The sequence below is a fragment of the Streptopelia decaocto genome, assembly GCF_964273445.1.
Source record: "Streptopelia decaocto genome assembly, chromosome: 5".
NCBI classification, from domain to species: Eukaryota; Metazoa; Chordata; class Aves; order Columbiformes; family Columbidae; genus Streptopelia; species Streptopelia decaocto.
In genome coordinates, this window is record NC_138659.1 from 50,062,329 (window position 1) to 50,089,633 (window position 27,305).

A 27,305-nucleotide genomic window follows, 5' to 3' on the forward strand; every position below is an offset into this window, starting at 1 on the left:
CTCCTATATGAGGCATAAATAGCGTGTGTTTTTTATACTGAAATATATGCACCCATAGAATTAAAGGGGTTACCTGGCCTCCTGCTTGATTTGTTTGGTCTCCGAGTTAAATAGCCGTGGGAGCCATCAGCCCTAGCCAGGTGCTTCTCCCCACCGCTATCCCATCTGATGTTTGTAAGTGTCATGTTTCCTAGTGTTTATTTGGGTAATTTTTCTATTTTTTACAGTGAAGTTGTAACACTGAAAACTAGCAGATCAGAACATCAACAACTGTAACCGAAGGACTCCGGGCCACCTCCCTGTGTTGTCTCTGGGTGTTAGAGGATACCTCATGAAGCAGAGGGGAAAGGGAATTAGTACATGGGATCGGATGTTTGTCCTTTGGTCCAATTCATCTTTTGTTTGCTGCAAAAGGAGTCCATTTCCTTTATTCATGGGCTGGGGAATGTGTTCTGTTGACCTTACCAAGGAGGGAGCCTAGCTCCAAGAAGAAAACGGCCTTTCTGGTGGACAGATAGGATTTGTCTTGACCAAGGGAAGGCATCACTTGCAGTAGAGGGGAAGGGCTTTTACCTGAATTTCTGCCTACCCCTAATTGTTTTATTTTGGATCTTTTGAGGGAGTTAAAGTGATTGCACTGACAGCCTCCTAAGTATGAGGCAACCTTTTTACAGACGATGGAAGAGAAGAAAGCCAATTTGGAGTTGTAATCCTTATTTAACAGTACGCGGAAAATAAAAGCTGCAAAAGTTGCACAAAGGGGAGTTGTCAGTTTGCAACAGGTAGCTTTCTGCTCCCATTGTTAGAGAGGTGCTACCCCACGCCAGGGTTAGATCAGCTAACCCCTGATGAAGGAAAAGACCATCCACGCTTCCCAGGTTTGTCTGAGCAAATACTCTTTTCTTCCTCCCTCCACCACCCTAGGGAGGAGTCTGAGGATTGAACCCACGGGAGGCAAACTAGATTTTATTATTTTGAAACATTTATAGGACAGCACTAAGCCAGTGAGTGAAGCAGAAAAGTGAAAAGCCTTGATATTTTATTCAGATTTTTTTAAAGCCACAAATGGAGAGCAAACAGGAGATTACAATTATGCCATTTAAAAAAAAGATAAATACAAAACATTATGCATGCCTTCTTTAGGTCTGATCTTCCTTGTCTCTTTACCTGATGATTATTAATAATTAAAAAGAAAACCCTCTGTATTAAAGTATCTGCATCTTTCAGAGAAAAATCTAAAAAGAACAGAACTGTTGGATTTTTTGGTTTTGCACAGTCTTGGAGACAAACTCTTAGGTTTTTTGTTTGTTTTGTTTCCTTTTAAGTTAATGAGAACCTTAGCTTGGTATGGCCATTATCAAACACAGCTGTACACCTTTAGCATTCTTAATGTTCTCTTATGGGGCTAATATAAGCATCTATATAATATATATTATAAATATCACATTTTAAACAGGAAATGGAAGGCAGTTGATGCAGAATTTTTGCATGATATAGAAATAATTAAAGTTAGCTAGTGTTTGTTTGTTTGGTCTGAATGTTGGTAGAACCTTCATAGCTTTGTTACAATGAAACCTTGAACTGAAGATATTTAATAAATAACATTTAAACAGTGCAAAGTTTTTAGTGTCACGTTTTTCTCTTAAACCATGGGACAATGTGGAATTTGCACTTCTGGGATAAGAATCAATCCGCAAAGCTTTTTTTAATGTCAGTAAATCATGTGATTTAAAAATGTCATTTTAAAAAGGAAAAATGAAAAAAGAAATCAGCGTAAATAAAGGGACAACAGAACCTGTTCAAATGAACTTTATGGCATTTCCCAGACAGACTATGGGATAACAGGGAAATGTTTCTGTTCCTGATAGCCTCACCCTTAGCAAGCCTGTGCTGTTGATTCCTTGCTTGGTCTTCATTTTTGTCACCAATATTTCAGACTCTTGGTGAGAGAAGCTGTCTTGCCGTTAGCTTTGCCTGATGTAAATGCGCTGAACTCAGGTTGGGTGGCAGCTCTCAGGTTTGTGAGCTAGCGTATTTCGTGTCCTAGGTGGGATGCTCCTGCGGAGACGCAGATCAAACCACTCACCTGTACAAATTTGTCTGCTCTAGCAGTGTAAGAGTGATTTCCTAACAGAAGTTAGAAATCAGTTGGATTTAACCTGTTTTGTTTCTATAATGCCTCGTTATTTATTAGCATTTCATTTACGTTCCCTTGGGTAGGCTTTGTTCCACGCAGGTCTTTGCTGCTTGGTTGTTTTTCTTCAATTTCCCACCTTGTACTGGTCAGGCTGCTCCCTTGGGGCAGGTGTGCACCGTGCTGGGCCGCCCTGGGCTGTTCTGCCTCTCCCAGCCCGGCTGCTGTGTCGGGACAGGCGTGGTTGTGCTGGGGCAGGGGTGCTGCTCTGCTCCGTGTGCCCCGGGCTGCCGCTGGCCTTGGGGCAGCCGAGTCACTACTGCAACCGCACTGAGGATACGCCTCTTGTTTTGGGGCTGGCTGCAGCTGAGCCTGGCCAGCATTCGTGCCCCCAGTTTGGCAGGCTCGGCTGCCGCCCGCTCCCTCTCCCCCGCGCCCCAGCTCCTCTCAGGTGCATCTGGAAAGCACTGCAGATGGGTGGCTTCGCCTTATCGCCGAAAGAGTTCAGTGTGCTTAATCCCCTTTAACTGCAGCAATTACCTAGTAAATAGGTGTCAGTTGCTGCTGTTTAAAGAGATGATTGCTTTTGCTGCCTGATGAAACAGGAGGAAAATTGTCCTTAGTGTTTAAAGGGAGAAGGTAAGACGTCTACGGCCCACTTCACTGAGACTGAAGACAATCTGTTCATGGCCAGGAGAGATAGCTCCTGCTATTACAGTAGCAAAGAGAGGTTCTGCTATCATTTCTGATATCCAAAGCAGCATCACTCATCAGGTAAGGTCTCTCCTGAAGCAGTTAATCTTATCGTAATGATCTTTGAAGAAATGTTGCAATATGATCTGATATGCACTAGAAAGATACCTATAAAGTTAGTGATGATTTCCTGTGTTCTTAGTAGCTCTTTTAACCAGGACAGGAGTAATTTAAACACTTACTGAAAGCACAATAGTCAGACTAATGTTTATGTCAAGAATATTTATGTAGCATATATATGGGGCCTTTCAAATGGTTCTTGTGTATGCGTGTGATTTAAATACATTTTTAAAAAAGGTTATGGTGTTCCATGTAAGCTACACTGTATGTCTTTGCCACTTGCAAGTGCTCTATTAGTCAGTCTTGGGCAGGGGCACTGAAAAACAGGATAGAATCTGCTCCAGGAAGGGTTCCTGTCTTATGTTTTGCTGTGTTTTAGCTGACAGCAGGGATTGGGAGTGGTACTTATCTGCAATGTGATAGCTCCAGAATTGAGCTATCAAGAAGTGATATTCCTAGAAACTTATTTTCCAGTATGCTGTATCTGGTTAAATGGATGGCATTTTGCCATCTTCCTAACCAAGAGAAGTGTCTGACTGTGGTATTCAAAGGTCCCTCCCTCTCTCCTAATATATGCACATGCAGGCTTGTACACTTAGGTTGATTACTCTGTGGGAGACCTATGATTGATGGTAGCTTTTATTGGTGTCCAAATCAGATTGCCCTTTAAACCAGGATTGGTCTGCTCTCACTTGCTGGGCTAGTGGCACAAAGTCTGGCAGGATGTTTTTATGCTATAATATGTATGAGGTGTGGGAAGAAGCCTGAGCAGAACTAGACCTTGAGTCTCGATATCCTTTCTATTTTATTACAAAAACTGTAACCTTTTATGTGAACTGGTAATGTACACAAATAGAGTATTTGACTAGCAGTCAGGAGTTCTGTGATCTGTTTCTGGTTTTGCTGGAGCTTTGCAGGGTGACTGCAATCAAGCCACTCAGGTGCTCTGTGCTTCAGCTTTCGCATTTGTCCATGCAGATAATGAGACCGATCTCTGTAGAAACTGCTAGGAAAAGCGGATGGACAGCGATGCAGAGCAGCTGGGTTGTATTGCTGCTACATATCAGAGATGGCTGCTTTTTTTTCCTGAGAATTTGAGATGTTTGGGACTACAGACTAATGCACCTGGAACACTTGTTTATTTGGGTTTGGTATACGTATATTTTAGAGTTGGGGAAGGTGGTCCTTGGGGGCACTTAACGTGGATTGAGTGGAGAGTTATGAAGTTTTCCCTCGAGAGCCTTAGTGCCTGTAAACTCCTCACCTGCAGGAATGTTCTGCCTGCCAGTAAGAAATAGGAAGTTACCAGTTGGTGTGTAGTATTATGAAGAATTTCAAGCAAGCAATTTCTTCTATACTTAACAAGTATTACAAAACAAAAATGCATATGCTAATGGTTTTTAAGATAACCTGGCCACAGTGTAAGGATGTAAATAATTAACTCTGTAAAATCTGAGTCTGGAAGTTCCTTATGCAGCAGTGAGGTCTTCTAAAGCTCAGGTTGATGGGGGTAAAGGGAAAGGCGGTTGTCCCTAATCTGTGACAATTTACATAGTTCTACTCATAATTATTCTTGAATGGATGGGCTGGATGAAATCTATTGACGAAAAACCTTTTTGTTAATTCATCATATGACTGCATATTGGCAGAGCTGGAATTTGGCCAGTTCTTGTTGGAATGAAATACTGTCTCATGATAATTTATTTCTCCATGTTTATGTGGAAAAGTGTAGTGTTGATACCAACAGAGGACAGCAGGCAAGAGTGGCATCAAGGCTGTGCTTCAGGGGCCTTGGTCACATTGGAACATCACAGAGGTTATATCAGTAGTTACAGCAGTGCTACTCCTGCATGGTTGTTCCTGTTCCAGAAAGCAATTGTTTGTTTCTCACTACATGTTTAAAAGTTAAAAATAAATTGGAAAAAGCACTTACACAAGAAGGATATGTTCTACTCATAGAATCATAGAATTGTAGAATAGTTTGGGTTGGAAGGGACCTTTGAAGGTCATCTAGTCCACTCCCCCTGGAATGACCAGGGACATCTTCAACCAGATCAGGTTGTTCAGAGCCCAGGCCAGCCTGGCCTTGAATGTTTCCAGGGATGGGGCATCCATGACTTCTCTGGGAAACCTGTGCCAGTGTTTCACCACCCTCATTGTAAAAAATTTCTTCCTTATGTCTAGCCTGAATCTCCACTTCCTTTGGTTTAAAACCATTACTCCATGTTTTATTGTAACAGGTCCTGCTAAAAAACAAGGCCTGTTTGAGATCAGTGACTCTAATGGCAACAACCATGGATTTTGCATCCCATGCCTTCTTGACTGTATGACATGGAGGAAGAAATACAGAGTTTTATGTCAGTTCCTGAAAGCAGTTAGGGTATCTCAAACAATAATCAGGAGCAATGGCAGTCATGGCTTCCTAATAAGACTGTTGTGTGTCATTGCTTTGGATTTACCGTATTTTTCTTGTATGAAAGAGGTCCAAACTTTGAGATAGATTGTCTTAAATGTTTTTAAGAATTGTAAACAGATTTCAGCCTTGTTTATTCCAAAATAATATTAATGCTGAAATTATTTTAAATATCATAAGTCAGCAAGTTTGAACACTTTCTGATCTGTTACAATAACAGTAAATATGTTCTATACCTATTAGAAATACTTAATGGAGCTTCTTCTTTTATACAGTGTTATGCTTCAACCTTCCCTTTTGAAAGTAACAGGTTTCCTGATCCACGAAAACTTCAGTAGAAGAGAGCAAATAGAAATATTCATTATAACTTAGTTTTTTACTGAATATCCAGGGAAGGATTGTTTGTTTGCTTATGTAACCTTAAGAAGGAGAAGAAGTTCCTTCAGAGAAATGCAGTGTTAGCAGGGAAGGCATGTGCTGAGCGAGGTGGGCACAGAGCAATATGACAGCCCAGAGATGGAAAGGGAGTAACAAAGCCAGGCACTTGGAGCGGTTTGGAGTGTGAGGAGGCTGGTGTGGGGAACAGAGTGAAGATGCAAGATGGATTTAAAGGTGTCTTGCAAATGAATAAAGGAAGCTACATAGGAGGCAGCTAGAAAGACAAAGATGACAGAGGGACTGAGAGTAGTGATGTGGTGAAATGAGAAGGAAGGCAGGTGAATCCTGCTCTGGTGGTTTGAGAAAGCAGGAAGGGTTTGGAGAGATGGGGCGTATTATAGGGTAGTATAGTGTACAACATATGCTCCTGTCAATGATTGCCCTCCCTCATTGTAACTGAGATTGGTTGGACTGAGGAGGAGAGAGGAACTACCAAAACACTTTTGGTATCAGAATATCAAACTGTGGTTTGAAACAGTAAATCCAGTTTCACAGAATGTAGTACTGGCTCAAAAATGCTCCAAGCACATGACACAGTGCTGAACTGCCACAGATTCCCTTCATTGGCTCACATTTGCTCAGCTGTTTTGGAAAGTGCAAGGCCTGTGGTAGATCTGGTCTCACCTGCTGCTGCCACGCTAGCTTCGGGGTGGCTGCAGGCAGCGGGACGGTGTTTAATCTGATGTAAGCACTGTGGCACGTGTTTGGGTTAATTCAACAGAAATGCAGTCACGTGTTGAAATATGTGCTGCTGGGTATTTTGGCAGCACACAGAGCTGTGTGATGGGAGCTCGGTGCAGGTGGTGGGAGCAGCTGCCTCATCAGTCTCTGCTGAGGTGGGGGTGCTGTTGGCCAGAGGCAGAACAGGCTTTTGAACCACATTAAGATGTGGTTGCTCACAGCTTTGTCTGCTTTACTTTGGTTATTTGATTCACCTGCTAACTCAGGCTTAACAGGCTTGCAGAAGCATGGTCAGTGCTTCAGGTGCAAACTGATTAGCTGAAGATGAAAAGCCCTGTATAAATGTGTCTGAAAACAGTTACCTTCAAGCTTTTTCAACTTTTCAATAGAGGATCAGGCCCCTACACAGCGAATTTATATCTTTTGTTGTTTTTTTGAGATTTCCTGGGAATGATCCACTGGGCCTCTGGCGATTCTCAGGCTGAGGGACAAGCAGCAGCACTTTGCCAGGATGAGGCACCTGCTTTTTTCCCTGTGCTCGCTGTTCTTCTGCCACCAGCCAGTTCTGCTGCTTTTGACCTGCAGGTCCTGCTCCTGCCTCTGTTTCGCTCTGTTGCAGCACGGTGTGTGCTTTCTGCGGAGCCCATTCCAAACCCAGACCATGGTCACAGCGCTCCCAACCTGCTGCGCTCCATCCGCTGCTGAGAAAACACGTTCCTGTGATGTGGCTCCACATGCCGTTCTGGCTTCCTGCTACAATTTTCTGTCTTTCTAAGTAGGAGATTGCACCGTGTGTGTTTGTTTTTCTCGGGAGGCTGCTGCCACAGGGGATGTCACGGCAGTGTCAGTCCCTACCTACTGCTTTCATGGGCATCCCACGCCTTCCGCGACGCCGGGACCGCAGCTGCACCCGTGCCCTGTCATCCCGGGCTGCGGCGGTGTCTCCGTCCCCCGCAAAACCGCAGCGAGCGGCCGCGCGTGCAGGCGGGGGGGCGAGAGGTAACCCCGCCGCAGCGTGTTTCGGTACCGGCGGTGCCTCCCCGCTCCGGCCCCCCCCGGCCTCTCCCCGCGCTGTTCCCGCTCCCGGCGCAGCGGCGCCCGGCGCGAGGCGGCCGGAGGGCGGGGCCTCGCGCCCCTCCCTCGCGCGGAAGATGGCGGCCGGCCGGCGCGGCGGCGGCTCCCCCAGCGGCCGGAGGGACGCCCAGCGGCCGGGAGCCGGCGGGCCGCGGCCGGCCTGAGAGCTCCCCGCGGCGCCGGGGGACGCCCGCCCTCCGGGAGCCGTGCGCTGCCCACGCCAGCCCGCCCGGCGGGGCCTTCCTGCGGCAGGTGAGGTGGAGGAGGAGGGCAGCGGGGTGGCGGTGGCGGCCCGGCCCGCGCGTCGGCGGGGGAAGGCGAGCGGCGCTGGCGGGGCCGGGGAAGTTGTGTGCCGGCCGGGGGAGGGCGGCCCCGGGCGCGGGGGGGGCTCGTGAGGAGCGGCCGCGGGACGAGAGCGGCGGGGGCCGAGCTGGGGCGGGCGGCGGGGAGGGCGCTGCCCCCGCCCCTGAGGCGCAGCCCGAGCCCCGCGCCCGCCCCGCCGCCACCTGTGCGGCCGGGCCCGGCCGCGCCGCCAGCGGACCCCGGCTCCCGCCAACGGCGGCCGGAGGGCTCACAGCCCTGCCCAGCTGCTCTTGGCGGGCGCCGAGCCCCGAGCCGCGGCCCGGAGCGGCAGTTCAGTCCCCATCGCCGTGGCCGTGGCTCCCTCCGCTCGGAGCCCCTTCGGCCGGGCTGCCGGCGGGGCGCACGGTCCGGTACGGGAGCTGTGCTCCCGGCCTCGCTCCGGCTTTGTTCGGTGCACGGCATCATGTTGCGAGCGGCCGGGTCGCTTGGTGCGGTGTCGAAGGCCGCTGAACAAGTCAGCACGCAGCGGGGCAAAGGATGCTCGGTCCCCTCGTACAGCAGCTGGACTGCGCTGCATACGCTGCTCTTCAGGGGCTGCGTTCCGTGGAGGCCAACAGCGATTACAGTTGTGCTAGCATGAAGACAGAAGGAAAACGTTACATAGGAAAAGCTGGTGGAACGTGGGGAATGGTTTCTATAGTATTTCTCATTCTTTAGCCATTAAAATGTATTTGCAGTGGTGAAGTGATAAATGAAGCATGAGACACCCCTGTTTGCTTATGCAAGACTGAATAAACTCTGTGTTGCCCGAACAAACTCTGTGTTGCCTGAATTAGAAGTGGGCAAATGTCATGTATCTGAATTTAACCACACGTTACACTTCTACACACTGGGATTCTTTGTGGCCAAGTTTGCCAAAGAAGTATTCAGAGTTGTTAATTGAACATGCATTTCTCATTAGGAAATGTAACCTTGCCCTTTGTGGCAAAGAGATAACCTGAAAAATTCATCAGAAGTTTCTAGTTTATGTGCAGTCAATGACCTACAGTAATTGGGCTGGAAAATTTTGGATGATAGAAGAATTAAGGCTAGCACTGGTAAGGTAGAACACCTTGTGTACAAAAACACCCTGAGAGCGAGAAATAATTACACGCTCGGCATCAGCTTCAAGAGTTTATTGAGTTGGGTGCCCACACGTGCTCACGTTGGCCATGTGAGCTGGCTCAGCACCCGCACCAGTAAGCGGTCCCTGAGCAGAGCTGTGCAGGACTGCTGCGCAGGGACACCCGCCACACTCCTCTTACCATGGGTTTGGATGGTGTTTCTGCACTGCACAGCAGTGCAGCTGTTTTCATGGCGCTGAGGTACCGATCCAACTCTTGGCAGATTGAGCCTAGAAGGGCTTTTTAGTTTGTACTTCGCGCCACACGAAAGCGATTGTTCTGTATTGAGAGCTAGGCTGGTTCCAAAATCAGCCTGAGTCTACTAGACCATATCAGAGCCGATGGAAAATCTCTGTGCTCAAATTTGGCAAACAGTGTGAAATGTTCTAGAATTTTTCCACTGTCAGCAACTGCGAACAAGTACATATCTCTTAGGGTTATTGTCTTGTGTGCTTACTGCTTTCTTTTTAAAAGTCTCTTCCTCATACCGAATTCCTCTTTTTTTTCGTTCTTCCCTTTTAGTTTTTGCTTTTCTCTAAGTCCATGATACAGTTTTTCCTTGGTGCTGCTTCTCAAACACGGTGTCTTAATGTATCTTTTCTTTCTCTGTTTCAGTGTTTTTCCAGCCCTTTTAGAACTGCTTGTTTTTGCGTGCATATATATAAGCGATTTTGACCTAGGAAGTACTGGTCATTTCCAAAAGCAGTGAAAATGAGCTGCAGAGCAAGGATACAGAGCAGCAGTAATGGTACATCTATCGATGGCAGATTTTTCACTACTGTCGCAGAAATTATTTTGCTCTTGGGTATGGGTTCTCAAACCAGGTATCAAGAGTGGAGCCAGTCCTGCCCTTGCTGACCGTGAGGGGAGAGGCATTTTGGGGCATCTGACAGCAAAATCGGATTGCGATACAGAAAAATTGAGAACGACTGTTTTAAGGTATGGAATAATACGTGCAAGTGTTTATAAGGACATGGACGCTTGTGCTGGTGAGCTGTGTGTTTTTCAGCAGTATCTCATAGTTGCAGTGATGGTGCTGTCTGCTGCGTGGTTTTTCTGTAAGGCACGGTGTACTGTTGTGATGCCTAACCTTCAGTCTGATCTACATCAGAATTCACGTAGGTGACCTGGTAGAAAAACCTGAGACTAATTTTATATTAACACTTATAATTCCATTATTTCTTAAAAAAAAGGGGGGGGAGGGGTACATACCCAAATTCAGATGAAGCTTTAGTTGTCCTGAACCACAGCATATCTCCTCATCACTGAGCCTTGTTTCAGAGGTTTAAATGCCTATCTCAGATCTCTCTGTGGTATATCTGGAACATGCGGTGATACTCTGGCAGAGCTGCATAGATAAGATAATCCGTTTCATTTTAATTGGCAGAGTTGTTTACACATGATCTCTTGCTCATTTTCCTCTTTTAAAGGAATGCTATCCATCCCTGATTACAGCTCAGGTCAAAATCCCTCAGCACTTGTAGCAAATCTCTTTTAATTGGTCTCATTTAGCTCTCATAAGGTTGTGTTTTAATTCTCTCTCTTCCGAATCCTTTTCCCTAGTCTGTAATGTAATTTATTACAGGATATTTTATAGACAAGTGAACAGCCCCTGGCTGTCAGCAACCTTTGCAGTGTATCAAATTTCCAGCTCAACAGGCAGCTGCAGTGGAGTTCGGGTGTAAGGCAGTGATGCTGCAGCCGCAGCACATGAGCAGGCTGCACGAGTGCCAGATCTGTCCCGGATTCTGGAAATAATTGGGGCGAACACTCCTGTTTGCTCTCTCTGCTTCTCTAGCCTTTTTGTAGCCATTGCTGATGCAAGGGCCTTTGAGTTCAGTTTCTCCCTTTTTAGCTGTCTTTCCAGTCTGTGCAATTGAATGCAAAAACATCTGAGTTGCTGTTGTTATCTGATGACAGGCTTTGAACAGCACAGAATTGGTAGAAGGCTGATGGTGGGAGTGTATTTTTAGAAGGCCTAGCGCAACATTAGCTGTCTTTGTAAAATTCTCTGTGACTTGCCTGAACGTAGTTGCTTTGGTTAATTGAACGCAATGCAAAGAGGTGAAGCTCTGCGTTTCATTATGCCTGTGCTGAGGCACTTCACCTCTGGCCTGTAACAGCACAGTCTGCAGGCGCGACTGCTGCTGCACTCACGCTTGTTCTCTGGGTGCTCTGACAGCAGCTCTGGAAGTCTCAAAGGCTGGGGTTTTTTTTCTTTTTCTTGAGCTGTGCCCCCTGCCCTTACACTGGCAGTTTTCCCACCACAGCAAAATCAGAAGGGAATACGTGCCTGTGCTTCAGCTGCTGGAAATCCCAGGCTGTGTCGTGCAGCAGCGAAGGTACAGGCAGAATTTCTGCTTTGCTTATCCTGTTCTGGAGGCAGGAATCTCCAGCAGAGCTGTGGAGCACAGTTATGTCTTAAATCGCCACTGAAAGATTTACTGGAGTACATACATCAGAGCCCTGACTGTTCTTTCTGCATAGCGATATTTGAAGGTCTCAGGCCTTTGGCAATTGCTGTTTGGGGACTTTTTTGATATAGACCTGTATCCAGAAAGGAAATTATATAGATCGCTTGACTTAATCCATATGTGCCCTATTAAAAATGCAGTAGAAATCTCTAGACATGAATGATGAATTAATCTTCTGCACCATCACATTCTTGCATGCTCTAATATTTTCAGTAAGCTAACTGATCTAGCAGTGAATACGAGGGAGTTGATAAGATTATAAAACGCAGTTTAGACCTTCTCAAAATATTTGTGGCTTACACTGGGTAACGTCACAAGATCTCTTTTCACAGAAGAGGGAATTGGTGTTTGCTTGTTTTTAAAAGCTGCCCAAACTCTCCAAACAAGGAGAAGGATGGTCTCAGTCTGTCTCTATATATAGACTCAGCCTGCTTTTAAATTTGTTGAGTAAAATGGGTAGTGCAAAATAAGTGAGGACAACTTCACACAGAACTTGCTTATGTACTAATAACACCAAGAAGATGTTCAGAAATACCTGTCTCTTCCAAGTGTGTTTGTAGCTGTATGTAACCAAAGTTGTTCTTCCTGCTGGGGTTGCAGACATTGAATATCAGCAATGTTTGCAGCTGCTCTCAGGCTGAAATGTTAAAACGTTAACTTAGTCTAAAATACTGTACATTTCCTTTCCAGTAAGTAAATTTAATATTTGTCATTGAATAAAAATTAAAAAGTTAAGCAGTAAAACTAAAAAACTAACAGTGATTAGATATCAACATTCTTTTTTTTTTTTTTTTTTTTTTCCAGAATCAGAGGAGGGCAAAAAGGAGAGACATGCTTTGTCCTTTGCTCAGTGTGCGGGACTTGTCCAGGTCCTAACGCTGATCTCCGTGCTCTGTGTGTGTGTCACACCACAGTTACTGTCTTCAGGGCTTTGGTGCAAGTTTTGAGTGTGGGATGGGAATGAGGGAATGTGATCTAGGGTTTTGGCGGGATCCAGGTACAGCTGTACTGCACTAGTCTGATCTGTTTTCTTGCTGTTCTGCTGTGCATTATTCTGATTTTTTTTTTTTTTTTCCCCCATTTGGAAGCGTCTGCGTTAGTGGAAAAGATTGTCTTGGACATTCCCCGTGAGGCAAAAGGCAGCAGTGGCTGTCCCCTCCTCTCCTACCTGCCTGTCCCAGCACCGCAGCTCACACGAGGAGACAAGGGCTTGCAGGGCCCTCCTCAGGGAGGAGGGGTTTCCACTGCGGGGGAGAGAGTAGAACATGAAACTGCATGTGTTAAATGACATGCCAAGTCACAGCCCTCGCTGGGACTGGGGATCACTGCTGCTTTTATTTATTAATGTATGTTTTTCCACTGTATTTAGCAGCTCACTTGGGAGCTGGGTTGACATAGCTGATGCAACAAGGAAGGAGGAAAGAGGGACAGCAAAATGACAGTTTTATCCTTTCTTAATCTCTTTTTGCAGTTCTGGTCTGCCATCTGGTCAGTCTCTTTGAAAGCGTACAACCACAGCACCCTGCCCTTTCTCCTCTGTTTGTTTCTCCAGTCTCCTAAATCCTTCACTTCTGTATCAGAAACTCTCCAAGAATATGGCATTCCTCTGGGTGGTTCATGTTGGGAGGCTCCTATGTCAGGACCATTAGATTATGTGACGGAGCTACTTGTTTTTCTTTGATAGTGTTTAGTCTTACGATTCCGGATGGTTCTATTAGCCTAATATTTTATTGGTCTTTGAGCTTATCTCTAATTAATGCTAATTTGCTTGGCAGTACTTCTGAAGTAAAATCAGAGCTTGCATGTGGATTTCTAGAGCTCTTCAACAGGTCTTAACTCTTAAATTTTCAATTACTTTGCTATAAATGCCTCAAAGGAAGCAGTGGGATGACAGACCTGAGCTGTGGTAGACTCCAAGTAGTAGAGATCAATTTAGAAAAAAGGGGAAACTTGAGATTTACTTTAGAAAGGTTAGAAGAACCCCAAAACATTTTATAGATATCTACTTTTGTCTTAAGAGCCCCTTACTGAATGGCTTTGTGTTAGCTTGCTAGCCCCACCGGTACTTTAAAGTGCATGGGAAATTTCATGTCAGAAAGGTCTTTTAAGACAGTCAGTTCTGTCATCTCTTGGATGATGAGAGTTGGACTCATCTGACTGCACATAAAGATCTACAACCAAAGTGTCCAGATCTGAGCTAGGCACTGTAATTTGTAATAAGGATATGCTAGGGTGCAATTAATTTCCCCCTAAACCAGATGTCTGCATTTGGTGAGGTCAATCATATTCTGGAAGTTCTTTTTTGTTTTTCCACTGAGTATAATGAAAACTGAGGATGTTAGTCCAGATGTAGAAAATGACAGCAGAACAGATACCTGAGCAGAAGGTAAGCTCAACACCTCCCAGAGTGACACTAACTTGCTCCTAATCCTGGACTGCTTTCAGTGCAGCATTTTTAATACCTTCACTGATAATTGATTTACATGAATTTGTCTCTTCTGAGTTGAACTACCTTTCCCATCTTTAGAGCACTTTAGTTGGTGGCTGTGGGGGTTGGTTTGTTTGATTTGGCTTGTTTTTTTTAGCTAATGCTGATGCAATGATTCTGTGCCACTCACACTTTATGTTGAAAGCTTTTGCAAATGATGAATGTTACAGCATGCTCTGCAGCTGTTGATGGGCTTTGCCCTTGCCTCTGGTAAATTGTTCAACAGCCAGGGTTCCCCTGTGACTGGTAACCAGAACCTTACTGTGGTCCATGCCAGTCCCAGAGAAGTCAGATCAGGTCACGAGTAGGTTTTTGTTCAAGTCAAAACCTTGACTGCTGAGATTATAGTTGGCTGTGGAAGCAAGCTGAATGTCAGAATGTCAGGTAATGGCCTATTATTTTTTTCTGTAAAGAGTCAGGCTTCTCTCCCGCGGAGTCTGGTGTTTGCACTGCTGGAAGTTTTAGCTTTGAACGAATGGTGAGGTCAGGCTTGGAGTGGCCCAGCACAGTGGCACATTGCGTCTAGATCCCTGCTGCAGATGAATAATGTAATTTCACAGCAAATTGAATACTTCTTAATACTTGACAGCCCAAGGTGAACAAGGAACACAGTAAGACTGGGACCTTTGTGCAATCTAATTAAAGGCAGAAACTTTCAGTGGAGAAAAGGCTGGTGTCTTGACTGACTCCTTAAAATGTCATCCTCTTCCGTCTGTCATCACTTGTGTCTTGTTTGTGTTTCTTTTCTGGGCATTACCTGTGTGTGGGTCTGTTTGGAGTGCAAAAATGTCTTTGAAGTGGCATCAGTTGTCTCAGTTGTGGAGCTACAGAACTGAAATCATTGGCAGCTTACTGTTGGTGAACTGCTTGTCCTTCCAGTTATTGAGGGCTGCAGAGGTATTAGAAAGTGCAGGCAGTGTAGACATTGCATTGATCAGTGCAGAGTGGCAGTGCATGAGGACGCCGCAGCTCCATCTTTCATCAGCTGTGTGAATCCGCTTTCAGGAGAATGATATGATCTATCACAGTGTCAAATCTGTCTTTTCAGTGGGATAAAGTGGGATCCTGGCGCAGTCCAGCAGCCACGAAGAGGCAGATTCATTTGAGCATTGAAGCCTGGCAAAAATTGCTAGTCTCCATGTCTGATTTATTGTGCAGAATACCTCTGAAACATCAAGCTTTCCCCTGCGCCCCCATTTCAGTTACAAATACTGTATTTTAATTTGTTACTTGTAACTTCATTGTTTTTATTAATTTTTAATTAAATATTCTGGATTCAGTCAGTGATAACTTCAGCTCAAACTGCATGTCATCATCATCTGCTGAGTCATCATCATCTTCCTCCCAAGCAGAGATCTGTCAGTGTCTCCTGATCTAGTTTTATCTGCAGGCTTTTGTCCATATCCTTCCGTCATGTTCCTTTTTCAGATCTGACCACTTGCATCAAAGCATGAGGTGAATAAGTCTACTTCCCTGAGTCAAGGCTACCATGAAAACGTGCTGTTATATGTTAGTGTCTGTAGTGTAGTATCCCGTAACTGTGCATGGAACAGAGTATGTTTCCATGGCCCAAGTCCACATAAACATATAAACACAGAGCTTTCTGCAGGAAGTCTTGCTTTGCCTCAACAAAATATGCCTTTCCCAGCATTACGATTAGATACAAGTTCCTCACTAACCACATGTGATTGTACAGTGCCTGTGGTAGCAGGCACAGCTCAGAAGTCCCTTTTGGTCTTGTGTTGCGTATGTGGGCAGGTTAAGAACAAGCTAGTGTTCAGGGATGGTTGTAATTGCAGCTGGTGTTGAGTATAATGTTGCTCTGAGGTTGTTACAGTTAATTCCTTTGCTCGTCGTAGAACTACTGTGTAATTATCTTATTTGTATGTCAGTCCTAGCTTTTTTGCATTGCTAAATGAAAACAGGGTGAAGATACCCTTTGAACATTGTCCTCTTGGTTTGCATTTAAGCTGATGCTACTCTTGAGGAAAACAATTCAGTCCTATCCTGACGCTTCCCAAGACTGGCATAACCACTCAGCAAACAGGGAGACTGATGTGGAAATTAAAATAAACAGAACAAAACAAGCCTTCTTTTTTCTATGTTATCATTCTCCAGGAGACAAAAAAGTTACTTTTCAGTTGATCAGTAAGAAACCCAGTCAGGCTCAAATGCTTTTGTGTTGGCACGCCACAGTGCCTTGAGGGGACAGGGTGAGTTGAGTGAGTGCCAGGACAGCTCTCTTTGGGGGAAAGGAGAGTTGTCGCCACCTGAACACATGCCAAATGATCCCCTTAAAAGTACAATGTCACATGATGTAAGCTGAAGAGGAGTCTTACAGTACTTGTGTCTGCATCAGTCTGGCAACATTTTTAAATGTCAAATTTATCTGGGTTAGACTTTACTAACAGTGGTCATGACAAACTCCAAAAGGATATTGGAAACAGGCAGCATGGTAAGAGCTGAGCTGTGTGCCCAGTCTGAGAGCCAGTAGCTGGAGCCCTTCATTGCTGCCTCATCTTTTCCACCTCTACTTGGACACTGCATTACTTGTTATATCAGTGATTTCACCTGAGGGAAAAGATGGAAGATATCATAGCTGTAGTCATTTCTAAAAGAGATGTGTCCTGGGGAGGAAGAAAGCAGTTGCTTTGATCAAGGTAAGGACCAGACCTGGGGTCACAGGTTCTACGCTATACTTTTTCGCGTCCTGCTCCAGGACCTGCCAGCTTCTCTGATGAGTAGTGCTGCATTATCTTTGTGTTCCCATGCAATTTGCCAGAAAGACAGGATGCGTTATGTCAGAACACTAGTAGTGTTTCTACAGAATAGTTCTTGGATTTTCCATCCTTTGTTTATTAACAAAAAAAAAAAAAAAAAAAAATTCTCTGTTTTCCTCAACATCTTTTCCTAGCACCCTGCCACTGACAGTCTGACCCATGATGCTGTTCTGGACAGGTCTTTGGGGACTCAAATTGCTGTGAGTGCTCAGGCCCCTTCCCCTTCCTGCTATTATATCTTCCTGAAATGCATCCTGTGCAAGGGTGAAGATCAGCGAGAGGCAATGCTGAAAGAAAAAGCAGTGACAATTGATAGAGTGTCTGTACTGGAAGCAAGACTGTTTTTGAAGGATATATCTGTAAACTGTTTGGTCTTATAGCCTATTCAGTAGTTTTTGTTATAAAATGAGCAAGCTTAAAAAAATAATAAAGACAAGCACCTCTTCATACAGAACCCGATGTAAACCAGGAATGCAAGGTTCTGTTTTTCCCCTGTCAGTAGGCTTCATGTGGAGAAGACATTAGGTAGGGATGCAGAGTGTGCTTGGTCTTCATGAGGTAGTGGTTTAGAAATTTCATGTTGCTCTACCAGGATAAGACTGATGGCATCAGTCTTGAAAACGAGTTTTGGGAGCTCTGCTGTTTCTGTCCTGTCTTTGCAGCCCTTTGGCACTTGTGTTATACAGCCTCTGCCAATGGCACTGTTGAGATATATGTGACTTTTGCTGCGGCTTCATGGAGTTCTGTGTTCCTTTGCAGTCATGACCTTTTACCAGAGCTGTCTTCCAGCGCAGCTATGGAACTGCTGACAGAGCTGCAGAAGTGGTTGCAAAGCTTGTGAGCACACATGCCAGAACTTCCGCGATGGCCAGAATGAGATGAGGGAACTCTCAGCCAAATGAAATCAAATGACCTTGTATGCGCAGATATAAGGATATAATCTAACACTCAAATCTTAAATTTAGATTTCCTACCATGAATTATCCTTAGGTAATTTTTTTTTAGGAAAATCTTGCCATCTAGCTTGATTCCAGCTGTCTGGAAGGAAAAGGAAGGAGAAGCAGAAAGAATGTTTTGTTTCTTCTAAAGCTACAAGAACAGACTGGGTACTGCAGTGAAATCCATCCTGTTAATGTGAGGAGACTTCTCATCCCTTTCTTCTGCCTGTAAGGTTGGCCTCACTGAGACTGCAGGAAAAGAGATCGGTGGGGAATACGAGAAAAAAATAGAAAGGACTTTTGACTAGTACTGGTCTGAATCCAGTTTTGAGCTGGTAATACTGGTGCAGAAGACTCTTTGTCCAGTCGCTATCACCCGAGAGCATCTTAAATGGGGATGAGGAGGTGTTTGAAATGTTGAAATTAACAATTTTTATTGGTTTTGGAAATGGCAAATTCTAGGAAGCAGTAGATGAGAGCAGCGAGAGGAGTAGTTCTTCCCCTGTCGTGGTTACTCAGATTATGGGTCTCTCTCCTGGAGCGCAAGTCATACAGTGCGGTTTTTTTGGCTTGGCAGACTTCCTACACAAGGTCAGCATTGCCATTACACGGGTAGTGCGGCATCGTCATGCTTTCAGCGTACTAGCTGCAGAGGTTATAAATGACTACTGATTTTTTTTGAATACTGCAGTATTTAGGTATTCAACTTGAGGCATTTTTTTAAAGAGGCCTCATTACCAGAGCAAGTGCCAAGTGCTTTAAAAATTCTGTGCCTATTTAATGTAGCTCATATTGGGCATAACTAATCACTGCTAAGGCTTAAAACCTTTGGTGTATGGTGCATCTGGGAGCAGGTAGCTATGAGATTGGGCAGAGGAATCCCCTTTCTCTTCCCTCTTCAGTAAAAGCTCTTTCTCAACACAAAGGTCCAATTGCTGCTGGTTGTTGTATAGTGTGCAGAGCATAGCAATATCTGGGCAGCAAACTAATGCAAAGTGCTCTCCTGTCTAGTGTTTCATTGTTCTTTCTGCCTGAGGCTTTGCAACCTTGGTCTTTTATAGTTAAAATCTTTAAACAATGGATTATCTGTTTTCACAGGCTTTAGAGGATTTGAAATAGCAGTTACCCTTAGGCATTTGGCTCAAGATTACAGCAATAAATACATTCATCAGAGCCCCCTGGCCCTTCCAAGAGCCAGGCAGTTGTAAGATTAACTCTACCATATTCTTCTGCATCTACCTCCAGTGAAGTGTGTCAATCTCTTAACAATTTGAGATTAACCCGGTTCCTCATGACCATTTGCACACACAGGTGGTTTGGGAGAAAGTGAGGATGTGTGTGGTGAGGCTGAGACCACCTACAATAGGGGACCTTCATTTTTGCTGAGGTATTGGTCTTTAATGCATTACCAATCTGTATTTTCCAGGAGATCAGAAACCTGTTTTGAAAGCCAGCATTGCATTTTTCCCCCCAAAGCTCAGCAGTCTGAAGATTTCCTATGGTTTTAAAATTTTCAAATTGGAATGTAACTTTAATCAGTATTGATGTTTCAAATCTTTGTGTGCCAGCTGCTGTTTTTCTGTAAAATGGTGCTAGATCGGGAAGGCCCCATACTGGGGATTACAAACCAGTTGCCACCCGGTTCTGAAATCTGACGTGGCAATTTCTGTAAGAGCGTTTCCTGATTGCACTTGTTTAAACAGTGAATGTAATGTTTTTATTCTGTTACTATGAGATCTGAAGTAGTTTACAGATATCAGACATTCTGCGGTGCTGCTTTGGAGAAAGATGTCAGCTGTCAGAAGGAGACCTAAAAGTCAGTTCCAATAGAAAGCTACATTTTCTAAAACAGTTTATTCCTGGTTAGAGGAGCTGTTTGTTGTATGACTTTGCACAGGCTGTGCTTTGCACCGTGGGACTTACTTTCTTCTAAAGAGCAGCTTTATGTCAGAAAAGTTCATTGCATAGGGAGATCTATGATGTCCATGCATCTGAGGTTCTGTGAAGATTTCCGCCCCTAACAGATTCTGTTGATTTTCAAGAAGCGCTATTTCCAAGCCTTCTGAGCGGTTCTTGTCACACCAAATCATGCTGCTCATCACCATTAAACAGCATGTGCTGGTTGGCTGCTGGCTTTATCAAAAGACCCTCCCAACACAGGTACACAAATTGGAAAGGGAGAAAAGTCAATTCTCTTTGGAAGATTTTTGTACTTTGCTTCATTTTTTTTCTTCGTTCCAGCAGGTAAGTAATGATAAACATTTACTAAAGCACACTGTGTGTTTTCACAGTATATAATACACATTACCTTTGCCTTGGAAAACTTTGAGCTTACTTTTCAGCAAGAGATACAAGTATTTAAAGTATTTGTAAATAGAGCTGAGTCAGCTTCAGCACTTTGCTATGTAATTTTTCATCAGAAGATGGTGGAAGCATGGAGGCTTTTTTTGGGCTATTACTTAAAATGATTGCATAATTTTCTACTGTAGTTTTAGTCTTTACCACCTGTCCTGGTTTTGTTAAAAACAAGTTTCTCTTTTAGTGAATTTGCCTGTCAGCTAAAGCCTTCATATTAGCTGCATTTTCCTGGAGAACCAGACACATGTTTTGGTAAACACAGCAATGGAATGCAAACTTATTGATAAGCACAGATTCACATCTCGTGAGAGGGGCAACAAGAAACAAGTGACCAAGAAACTGACCAACTGTGTATAACATTCCATTCACGTGAATACTTTATATAAAAGTGGGAGATCACGAGGATCTTGTCCCTTTTTCCTTATGGCTGACATTAGGAGAGGATCTTGCTAGTCGTCCCTGCGAACTGAGGCCTAGAGAGAGACTGAATCCAGCTCCGATTGGCTGCAGAGTCCAATCCAGGACTTTGGGTGCTGGCTCTGCAGTTGCTGAGACTTTCAAGATTGGTTTTGTATATTTTGTATTATTTTCTCTATTCTTATTCATAGCATTAGTAAAACATTTTTAGTTTTTCCAACTCTCTTCTCTCTGTCCTTCTTTTCCTCCCGATCGCCTGTCCTGAGTGGGAAGGGGGAGAGGGAGGGGCAAAAGGGGGAAGTGACGGGGGGAGAGGAGGTTAACAATACATCTGCCAGGGTTTTTGTTGTCACCTGCAATCTAAACCCTCGACACACCACGCCTCAATTTGCCTTCCAGAGTTATGAGTTCTCTTTAATTCCTAAATTGGTAACTTGCCTAAGCAACATAGTGGCGTTTTGTCTGCACTCTGGAGGATCTGTATATTGAGGCTGGTGTCTTTCGCTCATGTGGATAGGTGGGATAGGAAAATGAATATGAACAATCATGAACAGCTGTTACTGTGGTTTTGAGTATTAAGAAAAATAGAAGTGTAAATACAAAATATATATAATCTGTGGTTATTGATGTTGCATTAGAGTTGGAATACTCTTTTATGTTCCCATGAAAATTAGCTGACAGATACAATGTCAAGGGGATAAATGTAGCTTAAGCATACTTAAGACTTTGTAGAGCTGGTTAGAAATTCTGGAGATCCCAGTGCCAGTGAGCATGTGTGAGCCTGGGGCTGACCCTGGTTTCTCCTGAGCTGTAGGTCCCTGCCTACTGGGTATGGTCAAAGCTGAGAAACTGTCCTGTAGTCTGGGCTCTGCAGTACAGAGGGGACAGGAGGGAGCTCCTGTATGGGGACACCCAGAGGCTGTGAGCTGGGGCAAGCCAGCATACAGACTGGTCCTTAAAGGAGGTGGGAGTTGGAGCTGTAAGTTGTGGGAAATGGAGACTACGGCTGATGAAAAAAAAGACATCTGATTCTGTGAAGTGAATGGGTTCACAGAAATGGTGGATGTGCTGAGGTGCTAGTAGGCTTTTGGGTGCTAATGAAATGGAAAATATTCCATCAGAAGGGTACTGCATCTGTCACCTTGTCTTGCCAAAGGGGAAATGTTAGACAGGGAACTGACGGGTGACCAGCAAAGGACTGGCAAGCATGGCACAAGGAACATGAGAAGGTTGGATTCTCACGGGTTAGGTGGGAGAGACAGGCTTTGGAGGAGGAAAGAAGATGAAGTAGCTAAGATACAGATAGCAAGAAGTAGATAAAAGGTTTGTAACACCTTCTTGTGCTTGGATGGAATCCAGGTCTCTGAATCTGAAGACCTTGCTGTCAGAAAATACCTAAAACCAATGCTGCTTCCTTTTCTTCTTCCACCCTGGGAACAACCACCTCTAGCTGCTATAACTTACGGTTAGCTCAAGATGCCCCAGTGGCAGATCAGGTGATAGCTCTGCCCATGTGATATATCAGTTGGATGATTATGTAGTGGAATTAGTCATTTAGGATTTTGTTTTAACACGGAAATTGGGGACAGGGGGAGAGATGCACACATATATGGGTATGGATGTACACTACCATATTCAGATATTCTGAAGACTGGGAGGACAAACACTCATAAGATAGAAAATATCAGTCTTGATGTTGCCTATAAAACCCAAATGTGCCTCCCCCCTTAAATAAAACAATTTCTGATTTACAGGGATCATGAAAATACTGGGGGATGGGTGGGTAATTAATTTTCCCAAACTTGTTCTTTTAATTCTACCATCTAGACATGGGGTTTTTTGTAATTACTATAAGGAAGAAAGCATGGTACAGATTGAAGGAGTTTTTTTATCTACTGGTATTAATTTAAATTTTGAAACCCAACAGTATGAGTTAAACAGGCTCTGTTTAGGTATTAATTCTTCTTACTGGTGTTATAGAGTGGTATGTGCAATTTGCAGCTTTGAAATACTAGATCTTGGGAGCTGAGCTTGCTGTGTTCACTAGGGCTTTTCCCTGTCTTTGGGGAATAATGAGTTGCAAAAAAAGTCATACCTTGAATTACTTCCTGTGTTTTGTGTTTTGATCTTCTGCAATAATAGCATCAGTGTTTTGGTCTAAATGATAGCGAAGCTTTTCTGGCATACAGGGAGAAAAACCCATAAATCTAAGCACTTCTAGGGAAAAGGAAGTGGAGAGGTTGAGGGTGGGAAGTCCTGTGAAACAGCTTAAGGTACAGCTTAGGAGTCAGTGATTTCCTTTCCTTTTGTCAGTCATCTTGTCCAGATGGCCTATTTTCTTTTTCCTTATCAAGCCAGTCTCTTTTTCTACCTGGTTTCTTCAGGAAGAAAACTACAAGAATAACATACGGTGGCACAGATATTTTTCAGGCCATGAAACTTAGTGACAGAGCAAGGAAACAGGCAGGAACCCACTGCTGGAGCAGCAGATCCCTCAGGTAGTGGGATAAATGATGATCAGATCTCTCTCCTCATCTGTCTGCTGCATGTCCTGTCAATGCAGATCGCTGACCACCTTGCATTCATCTTGCCTGTGAAGAACTGTGCAGCCTCAGAGTATATTCTAACGTAATAGCTAACTGCAAAGTCTTTAAACAAAATGGGTTATTGTGAGTGATTGCAAGGAAATCACTTTAGATTAAAGACTGAAGTAGTAGTTCGGAGAGGTACGGCTCTCTTTTCATCTCAGTGGTGTGTTAGCACAGAGTCATTTCAGTAGTTGCACTTTTTTCCGTGGGGATTGCTCCTTTTGTAATTTATATCTGTAGAGATTTAAATTTGGAGGCTCTTATTGGAGTTGCTGTGTTTTCTGTTGAACTTGATGATGTAGATCAGCAGTCCTGGGGTCTGGTACTTCATTCTTAAGCAGTCCTGAACAAAAATCTCTGCATGATCAGTGGTTCATGAGGCGCTATAACTGAAGCTGACCCATTTTCCCCATATTACCTAATTCAAATCTATGCCTTTACATTGAAGAGACCACAGAGGTTAACAATCAGTTGATCACTGTGTTAAAAAAATGCTTCACCTCTGCTCTATTACAAGGCCACCTTATTGTAAGACTGTTGCTGGCAACCTGCGTGCAAATTTTGAGGTGTCTGCATTTTTCGTAACTTTGTGGAAATTTGTTAATTTGCAGAGTTGTGATTGTTATTTAAATGATATTTTAATACAGAGGGGAAGAGGTGGTCCTTGCATCCAGAAGCTTACTACTTGGAACAGGTAGCATACAGATTGACTGGGAGGTATTAGACACAGCAAACATTGGTGTTAGCTGCCTGCTGACCTGCAGGCTCTTTTGACTCCTGAGGTTGCACAGGGGTGTTTTTGAGCCTTCTGCCCTTTACAGGGGGAAGGGTGGCTGGTCGGTTGGCTGTGGGAGCAGGCGTCAGATCTTCTGGAACAGAAAGTCAGGCTGGAACACAGCCACAGACTTTGCTGATGGATTTATTAAACAAACAAACAATAAAATTAAAACAAAAAAGAAAAACAACGCCAAACCAAAAACAACCAACCATACAAAAAAAAACCAACAACCCACAACCCAAAAAACAAAACCACAAAAAAACCCTAACAGGAAGTGAGTCACATTCCTCTGCCTCTGTCAGCAACACCCAAAGGAAGTTGGATACATGTTTTCCATATTAGAAAACAAACTTACTGTATCAGGTGTTGAGGCTTGGAAGAGAAATGTAGGCAGAAGAGGGAAAACTGATAGGCAAAGAAGTCCTTTTCAGAATGTATTTACAAGGAACGTAAAGGAGATGTTGGTTTGTAGTCGACCTTTTCATTTTGTGCCCACCATTGAATTCAGCTGTTTTGAAGCTCTAGGTAGTTTGTCTGTGCCAGAAGTTATTTTTTGGGATGAAATGGAAAATGGCATTTGCTCAAGGCAAATACTCTTACCTTTTATCTTATCTGCATAACATGCATCTGTGCAAGATGCCTGCTGTGTCTCCCATTCCTGCCCAATGACTCCTTAATTAGCAGGTAACTATTTTTAGTTACTTGTCAATAGTATATCAGGGAAATGTAAAAATGGATAGATTGAGTAAAACACAGATTGCTCTTTGGAAATAGTTCAACTGGATTCTCAGTGATAACAGCAGAGAAACAGGAAAACAGTAGCTTATATGAAGGGCAGGTCATTACCCTGTTATATTGTTTGTGGATAGACCACGTACTGTGTCTTTTTCAAAGGACCTGCTAAAATAATGACTTTCCAAGCAGGTGTCACTGGATTACGTTGCAGATTCACCAAAGGCTTGTGTGCAGTGGAAGGGGTAGCAGTAGCTGCAGTGTTTGGTGTATGACCAGTTTGAATGTCTGTGGCTGATCCAGATTGAGCACTCTTTGTCCTAACCCATCTCTAACGTGCCAAAAGACCTTTTTTCATATGCCCTAAAAACACAATGTCATTGATACTTGGTCGTTGGCAGCGTCAAATGATTCAAAACCGTTGCATAAGCTTCTGTCATTTCAGAAGTAGTGGTGACCTCATCGTTAGACCCATTAGAGATGTTTCTTAATTTAATATTTTAAAAACTGTTGAATCATCTGGAATTGTTATTCTAATAAATGGAGAGATTATTTGACCAGGTGAAGCCCTGATGGCTAACATGAGGGAGGTAATACCAGATCTTTTTAACAGCATTTAGATATCTGTCTAGTTGTCAATACAAGAAAAACTGAAATCAAATAAGAATAGCTTTGAAGATGGATAGCAAGGTATTTAATCTGTTTCGGGGCCACTTGTAATTGCAAGAGATGAATTACTGGCTATGGAAGGTTTCTTAATCGGGGAGAGGGTCACACACTTCCTATCGAGGTTTTTGGATGATGGAGGGGAAGCTAGCCAGCACACTGACAGGGGTTTGGCTTCAGCTTCTGTCGGTGGTTCTGGCCAGATCAGGACAGAAGATCCATTTCCTGGCAGTGACGAGTATGAGGCAATGCCTCAACCCTGTCTAACCCTGTGGGGTGAATGAAGAGGACAAATTGCTGTATCAGAATCTCTGAGTGGGTTGTCCAGTGTATTTCTTCCTTTCTGTCCTTTAGCTAAGTAACCACTTCCAGTAATTTTTTTTGTATCCTGTGGCTGGTTTTTGTATATGCCACTTTCTTAATTCTGTAAAACAATATCATGAAGGCACTGTCTGCTGCAAACTTCACATCCTGCAAGTAGGAATTATGTCTGATGGAAAGTTCAGAAGAACAGTACTCCAGTGAGTAGCTAATTTGTTCAGCTGTTACGCTTATTCCTACCATCAAGGGAGGAGTGTCTCTTCCTAGTATGCTACAGTTGTGCTGATGTGTGCTCAGAAAGCCCAGCAACACTTTAAAAACCATGTATATACCATCATTCTGCAGGACTGTGGTATTGCTGGTAGTTTTCATGATGGGTATTTGGTTCCGTTCTACCTGAACCTGGGTGTTGAGCTGTGAGGAAGGTGCTCTGAGCTCTGTTCCTTAAACCCCGGTGCAGGGACACAGAAAGGGTGATACTGCTGGAGAGAAACATCATCTCGGATGCAGAAGGTGCAGCGAATGCATTGTCGGTAGCTTTCATACCGATTACAGAATCTTGATGAGTTATGGTCATTGCAGAGTACTTTATGAAATAGTTTCTCTGTAAAAGAGATACTGACCATTTCTTGTTTAGAGTAGTGGTTTAGGAATAGATAGCTTGCTGTCATCAGAAAGGGAGACTTTCAATGGTACTGGAAAGTAACAAATTCAGTTCTGGCTGAAGGAAGAATACTTCATTCAGTGCACAGATCAGTCTATGGGAGTCATTGCTGCTGTACATCATTGAAGCTAAAATTTCATGGGATCAAACATAATCAGATATTTATGTGTTACAAGAGTATTAATTGTTGAATAGACAAATCTTGCAAATGAAAACAAACTTTTAAGGACGTTTGGAAGGGACAGACAGCTTCCTTGAGTTTAAGTATCCCTAAATGTAAAGGATAATAAGAAGGACTACTTTTCTTGGTGACTATTTTGCAAATTTGTCTTCAAGGCTTTCTTCTGCTAGTCTTTGAAATACCTGGAACTGGACAGTACTGATGGTAGGATACTGATGTAAAAGAGTCTTAGGCCAAATTCAGAATGACGTTTTTCTGTCATGTATAATTTTGAAGTGTTTTAAATAACTATGATTCTTACCAGACCACAAAACAATTATGAATAACCCACTAAAAACAAGGTGCTATATTCAGATTATTACACTGGTGATAAGAGATTAAGGAGAAGCTTATTCTGCAATGCAGGCAAGCCACTTAAAATAAATACAGGCTTTTGAAAGACTTGAAATTTTTCTTTCTTTGAGGTATCGTCATATCACGGTTTCTCTTATCCTTCCCTGTACGGCTTCTCTAGCCCCGTATGGGCCACCAATAAAATCTGTCAAGTTTTAATTGCAAGGCAACAATAAACCGTGGCAGATGCTCTCTGTTAATCCCCTCTCCACATAGGAAAAAGTGATAAGGGTAACGAAGAGAGACTTCAAGTTGGAAAGGTTTTAAAGGCCTTACTAATGCTACTAATAAATAGAGAAAATATTATGAAATATACAAAACCAATCCTGAATATTCAGGGTAGCAGCTTTGCCCCCCCTGGGTGGAGGATGGGGTTGGCATCACTCCAGCGGCTGCACGGCGGGCACCCGACAGTCCTGGGCAGGACTTCAGAGCAAACCGGAACTGGATTCAGGGATGCAGGGTCTGGAACCAGGCCTTGGATTGCAGGGATGGCAGGGTCCTCTTC

The 27,305-nt window shown here is 43.8% G+C and overlaps 1 protein-coding gene across 1 annotated transcript in view; it reads left to right on the forward strand.

Annotated features, from left to right (window-relative positions):
* Positions 1–7,595: 7,595 nt before the first annotated feature.
* NDST2 (N-deacetylase and N-sulfotransferase 2) overlaps positions 7,596–27,305 on the forward strand; it is a 137,751-nt gene continuing 118,041 nt past the window's right edge. Inside the window, exon 1 of the mRNA XM_082054707.1 lies at positions 7,596–7,805. The gene's annotated coding sequence lies outside the window, so the exon portion shown is untranslated. The remainder of the gene's footprint in view (positions 7,806–27,305) is intronic.